Here is an 11,585-nt window from a genome sequence, read left to right on the forward strand (position 1 = left end):
GTTTTTAAAAGCATTAACATTTAGGGGAAACTATGAACTTGTACCACTTTGGGCTAAATCTGAACAACAGAGAAAATAAATCAGAACAGGCCTCATGCCCATACTTTTCTATGAAGAAAGTTGTTTACAATGCATATTACACTCCAGAATAAATCTGGGATAAACAAAGTTGAACTCTTCTCTGTCCCTCTTCCTGTGAAAAAATCTTTTCAACGGAGAACCAGCCCACCATCTGCTCACCCCATAAGACTTGTTTAACTCCTTGTGAATATCGGCACAGACATTGTGAAGGACAGTCTTCTCCTCATCCCATGCGCTATTCAGCTGTGCTAGTGTTTCCAAATACTCCTTCCCTTGCTTTGTTAATCAAAATACACCTTTCCCCAAAGACAGCAGAACAGCTTGCCTACATGCCAGCTACAGATCTGTTCTGGCAGGCGCCAAACACCAGTAACTTCAGCAGAAAGCAGGAGAAGATGAAATTGTTAGTTTGCAGGAAGTGCTTAGCACATTTAAAAACTAGGACCTCTCTTCCCTGTACCTGAATGGTTGACCATGGCAGAGCTTTTACACCCAATGAAGAGCAGAACTAGGTAGCAGTGACCAAACACTGAAGACACAAACTGTTTCCTTGGACACAAACGCTCAACCACACACATATGTCTTGCTCATTCCTGCAGCCAAGACTCATTTTGAGGTCCTCATGACTCAAAGCAGGGCAAAAGAGAGCTTCTCTCGGACTAGGCTTAGCCTCCAGTTGCACAAGCATTCACTTCAGTAGAAGCACTGGCTTAAGCAGCTCCCATATTTCCACCTCTTGTCACCCTCTCAGTCTACTACAACTTGTTTCTGCGGATGAAATATGGATTCAGGAATTGACCTGAAATAAAAATAAAAATAACAGAAAGAAAAATAAGGGGGGGATTTGTTCTTTTTTCTTTTTGAATTGAGATCATTCTCTAGCTGGGCTATCACACAGCCATGCAAAAGGTACAGCAGGATGAGAGAGGGGAACAGAGCAGGCGCAGAAACAATCAGCCATAGCTAAGGGAAAGTCACTGCATGCTGGGAGTGTGCTGCTGCTGAAAAGAAATACTTGTGAAACAAAATCCTCACTGTGCTAAGCCTGCCCCAGTTTGGAGCTATTTGTTTTGCACGGGAGCCTTGAAAGCCTGTCCACTTCTGACTGAGAGGCTTCCATAAAGTGAAATCCCCACTTGGCTGCCCATTAGCTCGAACGGATCATTGTACTGCGCTGCCACCACATTTTTGGGTCCATTTCCGACTACTTTGAATAAAAACAACCTGAAAGTCTCAACCGAAGAAATAACTTTGTTGACAGAAGAAGAAAAACATAGAACTGTTAATGTAACTATTGCTATTAATAATCTTTAAACACCCAGGCTGAAACTTGGGTAAGGCCCACAGGAAGGCAAGAGGCAAGCTCCAGGTCCTTGTGGTTCACGAGAATTTCCTGCCTTGTCAGCGCACGTTTCCTCTGCTTCAGGGAGGGATGGTGTCCAAGGCAAATGGCATTCCTTTCACGCACCCACCAGGGCATCGTCCGAAGGAAGGTGCGGCCAAGTAGCTCTAACGCTGACAGATGGTGATTTAGAAATTGAACCACTGGGACACCCAAGCCAAATCAGATATGGGGCCTCAGGGATACTGGTGGTAACTCCAGTAAGGATGTGCAGCTATTACTCAAATTAATTCTGACTGCTGCTTTCCTAAGGAAGCTGTATCCAGCAGGGCGAGGAGCATTTCTGCACCCCCCAGAGACCACCAATTGCACGTACTAAGCTGATTGTTCCCCACCTGCCTCTTCGCAGCTGCCTCTCGGAGTGCTGCAAGGGAGCCGCAGCATTCCGAGCACGGAAGCCTGCGGGGATTACACGTTGCTGCTGGGGAGCAGGGGGGAGCCTGTGAAATTGGCCAAGCTAAATGGCAAGATCCCAGCAGGAGGGAGTCCCATGATCCCTCTGTTTTCATAGTCCAGTGAGAAAATACTTCCCATCATGTTCTTTTTCATCAGCAGACAATCTTCTGGAAATCAGACCCTTTTCAATTAGGTGCCCACACATGGATTTAGGAATCTGGGCAATCAGGTTTGTAAATGTTTAGGGCAGGATTTTTCAAAAGCATTTGAAGCACATGCTTGTAAAAATCCGTCCTCTAGCAGAAAAGACCTCAAGGTGCTGTAGAAATGTTCTTTAATTAGTGCATGCAATTTGTGAGGTTGAATTATTTCCTTAGCCCCATTTTATAGATAGGAAAGCCAAGGTACAAATGAGGCAGCATGTTTCCCAAGGCTACATAGCGTGCTAGTGCCCGAGCCAGAAACAGACCCTACTGCTTCTGACTCCCAGTTTCTTGCTCTAATTACCAGAAAATTCCTCTCCTCTATGGCACAGCCAACTGGTTCCAATAATAAATCCAAGCTGTTGCAAAGATCAAGTCCATTTTTTCACTGCTTAACCCAAAAAAACATTTAATTTTCAAAACACAGGTTTGGCTTTTCACCAGAGAAAGGATTTGTTTTTCATTATTCATCTGGTTTTTGTTTTTTTCTCTCTCTTTTAAAAAGCCAAACATTCAATCACTCTGTTCAATATAGAGTTCCTAGGCTAGGAGCACTGCAACTATCGTTACCCTATAAATCTTCATTATTCTTACTATAAATACACTTCTGTATTTTTCATTTTGTTATTTTTATGACTAAATATGGCACCTTTAGCAAACCTCAAAATGCTTTCCAAAATTAAGAACTTTGAATCAAATCCTGTAGTCCTTATTTCTGAGAAGAAACACTTTTTTAAAAATTGTAACATTCCTTGGTTTATGTCCAAGGCAATAACATTAACCTATGGCTTTTCAACACTACTTTAATTATGCCAGTCTACGGTGGTAAAGATAATACTGCCTTACTTAGACACGGTCAGATTGTTACAATGGTACCTTATGTTACCTATTCCTGTAGGGGAATAAGCCAAATCAGGATAATTTATTATTTTTTTAAAACTGTGCCCACTCTAGGTATGTCAAAACAAAAGATTTATGAAGAAGCTTTAATATTAACAGGTACTTCTCCTAGTATGAACAGTATTCACTGCTGGGCTAAAAAGAAGATACATGCACAAAAAAATGACATTTGTCCTTTTCTAAAAGTAGCAGGATATTATTTCTAGCTTTTCTTTTTTATTTGTTTGTTTTCCTAACCCAGACATACAGATTCTGTGGAAGCTGGAAGATTCTTAGATGAGTAGAAAGTTAGTGAAAATAGTTTTATCACAGAGTTTATGAGTGTAAAGACTGATCTGTTGAAATGAGAAGCAAATGTTAATTAGATCCTTAAACTCCATTTCTCATTCCCCGTTTGGCACAAATGAGTAATTAACGTTGCGGAGAAAGGATGCTTTTGTTAAAGAACTAAATCCCACGGACTCTTCCCACCTTGTCCAAGAACCAGTAACTCTGTGAATAGAACAATAGGGTGGTTAAAATGACTGAATCCATCCGCCTTTTATCTCTGCTCCCTCTGTGGAACTGTATCTGCTGATAAATCAAAGATCGACTCACTGGTCAAATTTCTCAGATGCATCTTTCAATAATACCTGTGATCCTCCAAGTGGTAGAAATGATCAATCAAGATTCGCAGTTCTTTATAAAAAGGACCGTGATTCCTCTGTCAGCAGCACCCTACAGAGTAACATGACCTGCACATTCTCCTTCACCCCGTAAGAGGGGTTGTCCACAGTTAATTTTCTAGTACAACAGGAGGCAACAGAGCTTCACCATGGGTAGTGATAACTTTAGGATACCTTTATGGGCCTTTTGGTTGTATTTCCTTAGGTCTAGAGCCTTGTGCTGAGCTAACAGGCAGAAGCTCCAAAAGCAATACCATTCAATGGAGAACCAAAGAGCTTTAGGGCTTGCAAGCGGTTCAAAGGCAAGCAAGGAGATCAAAGTTGTTCACCACGTGCCAGCTGCTGCAGTGGTGGCACCACTAGCCTCTCTGCCACACAAAAGAAGGAAATTAATCATTTTTTCCTGGATGCTTTTGATACGGACACTAGCTCTTTTTCATCAAAACCAAAGAATACCTGGAAAACCACTTCAGAGGATTTTAAATTATGTCAATTTATCTGCAATATGAGGAACACTACAAGAGGAGAAACTGGCTGGGTTGAAATTTAACAATCAAAAATCCACACAAAACCTTTGTTGCAAAACTCAAGCCTATGAAAACCCTCACCTACTGAACTTACAGGCTGAACAAGAGGGAACGTCTATCTTCCTTCAAGTTTGTCAGCGTTCAAGAAAACAAGAGCAAGCTCAATAAAAAAAATCCCATCGCATTTCTAGCTCAGTACAAAGACTTGCTGAAAACCTTGCAAACAGGAATCAGTTAACTACAGTTTACTTCTGGAACCATGCTAGCCTAAGGCAAAGAGTTCAGATAGCAAGGCTTTATCCTCTTTAAATTTAGGAGAAAACTCTTTAAGATTCCCAGCCTAATTCCCTGATCTATGTTTGCTGGAATCAGAGAAGCAATCTAAATGTTTGACTGATTTTTTCTGAAATTTTCAGCAATCGACCATCTCTAAAAAGGAAGGTCTCGGTAAACCAGGTTGTTGGCAACCAAGAAAAGATACAAGTGGCTACAGGCTCTCTGCTGACTGAAATAATCAGTTCAGTTGGCCTCTTTGAAGCAGAACATTCCCCCCTTACCCCCCAAAATGGGTACTGCTCCATCAAATCGAGAGAATTTCAGGCATTTATAGCATTTACTACACCCAGATACCCTCAGCTCAGCCTTACAGATATAATATACCCTGCAAAAGTATGCAAAAGCACAGGTATCCCATCCTGGAAGAGGTATGAATATCATCTTATTTCTCCCCTGCTTCCTCATTCATTAGGACTGGTTTATTTATTTTAAATATAAGGTTTAGATCCTTAGAAAATTCCCTTGAAATCATCTACCCAGTAATTGTAACTGTGATGGTCTCGTTCCCAGAAATGGTCAGGGTTTCGTTTATTCCAGTTTATTTTGCATAGTCCATTCCAGTGCTACATTGTAAACCCGAAAATTTACTGGAGTCAATGGAAGATTTGCACATGGCATCGACTTTAATGCAAGCCAGCTCCCTGGATGCAAATATACCTCTCGCACCCGTTCAGATTTGCTGCTCCTGAATGTCACTGAATCTTGTTCCAAGCACAGAGGAACAGCAATCTTTCTCACCCCCAAATGCCTCCACATGCATTATCAGGCATATATATACCATACTCAGGGGGTTCTCTGATGCACTTAGGAAAAAACACACAAAAAATGACATATGAAGCCTACTGCCTAATAAGAAAACTTCTGCCAAAACCTCATTGAAATAAACGTGTTTTGCAGCCTTCCCAGGCTGCATACAGCAGAGTTACAGGAGAAGAGATTCAGCCCTCTTACCTTTCACTCATTGGAAGACTGTCCTTAGCAAACCCTACCCTTCATCTTTGATTTCTGGATTAAATAAATCCAGTTCTTTCAGCTTCCTCCCGAGGTCCAGAGTTTTAGACCTCTGGTTGTTCTTCTTGCTCTCCTTTGGTCTCCAGCGTGTCCTTCTATTCCTTAATGCCCATAGCTGGGAGCACCAATGCCTACCAGAGTGGCATGATTAATTAACCCCTGTGTCTCACGTGACTTTCCTGCTAATACATGCCAGAATAAAATGAGTCTTTTTTTACAAAGCACCAACTGTTGAATCATATTCAGCTTGTGGTCTACTAAAACCTCTGCACCCTTCTCTGCTATGCCACTACTAAGCTATTTCCCACCTTTTATTCATAAACCCATCCTGGCTTTCCTTGCTGCTGGAACAGCTGTGTGGGAGACCCTGATACACCTTTTCTGGACTTCTAGGAAGAAATGTACTGACAGTAAATGCTAATTCAACTGCACAAGCTCCTGGAGAGACAAAGAAAGATGAGTGAGCCCTGACAGTTCCCTGAGAAGCCTCCTTGTTGGTTCTCCAGCAGCATCTGAGTAAGGATACGATCTGTAACTGCTCCAGAAATTAATCCGTGCATCCCTCGCGTCACAACTACAGGCATGTTATCTTTCTGATCAATGACCATTTGTGGGGCTGCGCAAAAGACATTACCAGCAATCTCCAACCGCTGCTACGTTCAGTTTAGGTTGCAGGCAGCAGACAGCACCAAGTAGAGCCAGCTGCCACTTAACTGGGACCAAATCACCACATGCTTCTGCTCTGCCACCCAATGCCCAGCTCTGCCGCTGTTTTGTGAGGCTGGTGGACGCTCCACCCGATTCCAGATTTTAACTTACAGCAACAGAGTGCAAAAGACACATGCTCAATGAAGATTAAACCAAACACTTCACACACTGCTTGGAGCTTGGTAAAACTGAAACCCATAGAAAGTGCTGTTATCTGCATTTTACAGAAGGGATTAAGAGAAACAAACCCTGATTTAGTCCCTTAACTCCAGGCACTTGCTGGAAGTGCTTCAATTAGAAACCTAAAGTGAAGAGCGGATCTCCCACGCGTGCTGCACCGCTCCACACACACAGAGATGTACCCAGCTGCATGCTGGGGAGAGCGGCAGACTCCTGCAAGCTGCTGCAATGATGACTGGTCAACTGGCACTGCCACCTTCCAGCCGTTTAAGACAGACACCCTGACAAGTCCCTTGTCTCTCCCGTTAGTGCGTGATGCCCATGCCTCATGCTGCACAGCTCCACCCTCTTCGCCCCGCCAGGCACCACGCCTGCCTTCCCCTGTGCTGGATCCATTTAACACTGCATTTGCAGGACCTATAGGGCTTTCTGTTGCCTTGACATTGGACAGTAACAATTTAAATGGACTAGGGCTTCTGATCCCAGCAACATCAGAAGCATCTGTATTGAGCCATTAGCTGAACCGCTTTTGGAGTTACACAGCAAGCTCACAGATGTGGTGAAAAAACCTGTTTATTTATTTTACCTTGAAACATCATTGGCATAAGATCCCACAACTGACTATGTATGGACTACAAACATCCTGGCAGATACCCCAAGAGCCACTCTCAATCCAATATCCAAAACCGGGATTAAGTCTGTCCCATAGGATCCTTATGGAGGATGTAAACAAACAAGCCCTGCCAGCTAGTAAATTATTACTGTGAACATCCGGAACATTCTTATTTGACCTATTGACATTTTCATAAATTCTCTGAGGGTGAATTCCCTGTAGTACCAAGGAAAAAAATAAGAAAAAGACTTCTGTTTTTGACCCTATTCCTGGTAAATGACATCCACAGTCTACAATGGGCCCTGCTGAATCCTGGCTTGGTGAGACACAGTGGTCTATTATTTGATCCCTGTGGGGATAGTTGAGGCCTCCAAAGAAATTCCCTCCGAGGAGTGAGTAAGTACATCCCTCACTGAAGATATGAAGTGGATAAAAACTACAGAGGAACAGAGATTGACTGAGTGTGTGGGAATAGGAATGCAAAATCAGGAAGGGGAGCACGTATGCTCATATAGGGGAAAACTGACAGACCTGGGAATAAATTCCTCTAGCCCTGCTTGCTCGTTGATGTGCCTAGCTAGGCATTCTCCATGCTGAACTCTAGATGTTGCTGCTCACAGTCATTCAGCTCAGCAGCCACTTGAGCTTGGAAGATATTCCTTTAAAGGAGCAGGAACAGAGCGTCCTTGTCCAAACTTGGATTTGTTGGGGAATCTTACAAAACCCACAGTACCAAAGAAATATGAACATGGGACTATCATGTGTCTTCACCTTTTGTTAAATACAAGGCAAGAGAGAACATCGGGTCTCTACCACTGCACTGTGCCAATATACAACAAACTGGGTCTGGATAAGAAAACCAGCAAGCACATGCGTATCAATAATGAGCTTTACTACCACTACCTTTAAAAATACCACTGGTAGCTAGAACTCAGTCAGAAATTATTTTTACTTGCTGTGAGATCAAGATAGGCACAGCAAGTCTTATCAATAAATAAATAAGAATGTCAAGTCTACAATATTACATTGGAAAAAAAAAGATCCCAGATCTCTGTACCACTTTAAGCTGCGTTATCTTCACCATATAAAAAAATGGTTTTGATCAAATTTTAAGACATACCATCTCATGCAATACTGGAAAACAGATTTCATTGCATATTTTCTCCTGGATTACTTAAATTACTTTCAGAATCTCAGAAGCCATTCCAAGCTCAAAGTTTTGCTTTATGTATCTTTTTTTAAAAAAATTTATTTATTATTTCAATTATCCCTGGCCAAATTCATCCCTGATCTCAGTCCATTGGCTACAGTTGTCTTAAGGCAGAGGACGGACTTGGCACTTGCAAGACCAACAGTGGGGAAGGCTCTAACACATTCACATACAATAGTGAAGGCAGAAAAACTATTTGAGTCAGTTTCAAGCTCAAGCTAAAAATAGCAAATTCAAATTAAAATCACCCAGGCCAGATTCTCATGCTCAAAACCATTAATTTCAAAAGCTAAAACCACTCAGGGCGTCCCCCAGGGAGGTACTGCGTGACCCTTAACTCCAGTGAAAGTTACTGAGAGCTGAAAGAGCTCTGAAGCTCACAGGATTTGGCCCTTTGACAGGCTGAGCTCCTAGTGATCAGCTAAGAAACAGACCGACCAGCATTACCCAGCCCTGCGGGGCACTCAAGGATCACTCCTCCAGTGGATTCCAGTAAATGCCAACTGGAATTTACTCAGCAGTTTTCAGGACCAAGTTCCTAGACCAAGAAATCACTACTGTCCCAGCAAAGGTGACAAGATATACAGATGTTTTGGCAGCTGACTACTGGACTACTGACATCTGCGCACAGGACAGAGGAATCCCATGTCTTCCTATTATAGGCTGCTGCCTCTTTGCCAGTTCACAATTTTTTAAGGGGGCATAAACAGTTTTTCAGGTAATATTCTTCTGGCAGTGTTTTTGCTCTGTCACGAGGTTAGGTGCATAAACAGCAGTCACTTCAGATATAACACTGAATATAAAATTCTTACCTTCTCCTGGTCCAACACAACGACATGATCCTGGCTTCCTTTTGCATTTTCATTGCCCAACATCCATCTCTATGGATTATCCCAGGAAAAGCAAGTTCTGTATTACTCAGCTGGAAGGAAGAATGGAAAGGAGTTATTAAAGATACTGGACTCACTTCATCAAATGACAAAGAACAAACTACTTACAACTGAGTTGTAAGGAAATAACACAGAACGAGCAACAGCTTTGTGGGCTCTGCAAAGCAGAGCTCAGTGCTAACCAGTGGACAAATCGCCATTTCACACAAAAAAACCCCACCAAACATCCTGAAAGCTGACACCCGAAAGGCAGTCTCAGCAGGGACTTCAAAGAGGGTGAATTTGCAGGAGGCCAGGCACAAGAAGTTCTACTTGACAACCAAAGAACATCTTTATGCAACAGTTATCAGCCGTGGGTCTTGCTAGCTGTCTCAATTTTATGCCAGATTTTGCAACGTTGTAGGGAAGAGCTTGGAAAAATGACCTGAGGGTGCCCTAGGGACTCAAAAATCAGAAAACAAATAAATCAAACTGTAAATATGTTTTTAATCTTATAATTCTTGCTCACCCATGACTGCTGAAGAGTTGATACTCTAGAGCAATCAGTACAGGCCATGGTGCAGAATGATGATAGACATACAGATCCTGCCCAGTATGAAGATGAAGAATTTTCAGTCTCTTGCAGAAATGTAGTAAGGGTCAACGTTCATTACACTTTTCATCTGCAGGGAAAAACTGAGCAAATAACTTTTCGTCCTACTCCTGGTCGGTTTCACACATTAGTCACTGGAATGAGGATGCTTTGGTGCACGATTTAAGCGAATATTCACACATGGCTTCAGAATTACTTTTAGAGGATTGGCTTCATCGCCCTATGCTGCTCTCATCGCACTACAACGATGCCCAACTTCACCACCCGAAAACCCCCAGCCACCAACCAGCGGCGTTGTGCTGCCCTCTCACGGGCTGCAAACAGCAGAGCAGCAACACCTCTGCTCGCCGAGACCCAGAGGCAAAAATAGCACGGAGTGTTTGCAGCGTTCCTGTTGCCATCGGCTGGATTTATGGCACACTGCAGTGCCTGCACAACCACAGCCAGCGCTTTAGCAGCTCTGCCCCATGCCTGGCTTTCCGTAAAGAGGGTACAGGGCTCACAAAGCACAGCTCCCGTGACCAGAACTGCAGTGCTGGGCGACGCCAAAATACCAACCTGCTCACAAGCATGCAGCCCGCAGCGCTCCAGGTCCGCTTGTCCCTGCTCCATCACAACTAGTGCTCTCACGTGCTCCGGGAACTGCCACCCTTGCTGTCAAAGGCCTAGGGGAGTAAACAGGAGACGAGGGGGGATTACACGGTACCAAATCCAACCCTGCATGCTGGGCAGACAACCCCAAAGACTGAATCTCCTGCTTGCTAACCCCAGAGCAGGGGGAGCCCCGGTTCGGCTACGATTCGGAGCACGGCTTCTGCCCCGTTGGGTGGAGGGGAGCAGGGGTTACAGCCTTCCACACACCTCCTCACCCCAGTAAACCACAGCAAGCTTTTGACCCATGCTGGTATTGCCAACAAGTGTCTGACGCTGCAAACCCGGTGCCAGCAGCGACGGCACTGCTCCGCGGCCTGCGCTTAGAGCAGAAATTTGAAAAACTTCCACACGGCTCATTCCAGCACCTCCCGCCTTGAGGAGATGACCAAAGTGTTTGTAAAACGCTACACCAGCAGGAACGTTATCCCTTTACTACACCAAATCATCTGTGATACACCAGTTTCCACAGCACTTATGCAGAGCAAGGCACAGCCCTCTGTGCTACTACGCGAAGTAATTAGTTCTTTTCTTCATTTAAAAGCCTCATGATTTTTTTAAGGCAATCCCATGATGTGTGGGGGCCTGGGTTGTCAGCTTGGAGTGCTAAAACAAATTCAACCCCCGCCTCAGAAAACCCAAGAATCTTTTAATTAGGGAACGTGGGGTTTGTTGTATTTGTCTTCTCGCACATGTAACTTTGGAGAACGCAAGAGCCCCATTTTCTTGCCCCATTAGAGGGGCTGGAAACTCGCTGTCCGTTTTCTGGAAGAGCCGAGACCCTCGGGCACGCTGCGGCTCCAGGAGCAGAGGCGCTAACGGGGACCCCAGCGCCGGGCCCGATGGAGCCCGTGGGGCGCCATGCCGGCCCTGCCCCGCCACCCCAGCCCCCGGCCCCGGCCCCAGGGCCGCTCTCCGGCCCCCCAGCCCCCGCCGACGCCTCCCCCGGGCCTGACCTGCCCTGCTGGCGCGGCCGGCCTCACCCAGCCACAGGCCCGCCCCGCCATAGTCCCTCGGCCCCCTCCTCCTCCTCCTCCCGGCCCCAGGACCCCCCAGCCCGCCCCCTTCACCCAGGCCTTCCCCTCACCTCAGGCCTCCTCACGGCCCCGCCAAGCACCTCCCCGCGCCCCAAAGCCCCCTCCCTCCCCTCCTCACGCCCGCCTCCATCTTGCGCACCCCCCACCCCGGCGCCGGGCCGCTGCCGCTCCTCCTGCCGGCAG

General features: G+C 45.1%; 1 protein-coding gene across 1 annotated transcript in view; it reads right to left on the reverse strand.

Annotated features, from left to right (window-relative positions):
* Window positions 1–11,469, reverse strand: part of LOC130146047 (CCN family member 2-like) — a 43,829-nt gene extending 32,360 nt beyond the window's left edge. Inside the window, exons 1-5 of the mRNA XM_056331690.1 lie at window positions 11,453–11,469; window positions 10,273–10,379; window positions 9,631–9,784; window positions 9,045–9,154; window positions 542–880 (exon numbers count right to left, since the gene is read on the reverse strand). The gene's annotated coding sequence lies outside the window, so the exon portion shown is untranslated. The remainder of the gene's footprint in view (window positions 1–541; window positions 881–9,044; window positions 9,155–9,630; window positions 9,785–10,272; window positions 10,380–11,452) is intronic.
* Between the last annotated feature and the right edge of the window lie 116 nt (window positions 11,470–11,585).

Source organism: Falco biarmicus, chromosome 3 (genome assembly GCF_023638135.1).
Source record: "Falco biarmicus isolate bFalBia1 chromosome 3, bFalBia1.pri, whole genome shotgun sequence".
Lineage (NCBI taxonomy): Eukaryota > Metazoa > Chordata > Aves > Falconiformes > Falconidae > Falco > Falco biarmicus.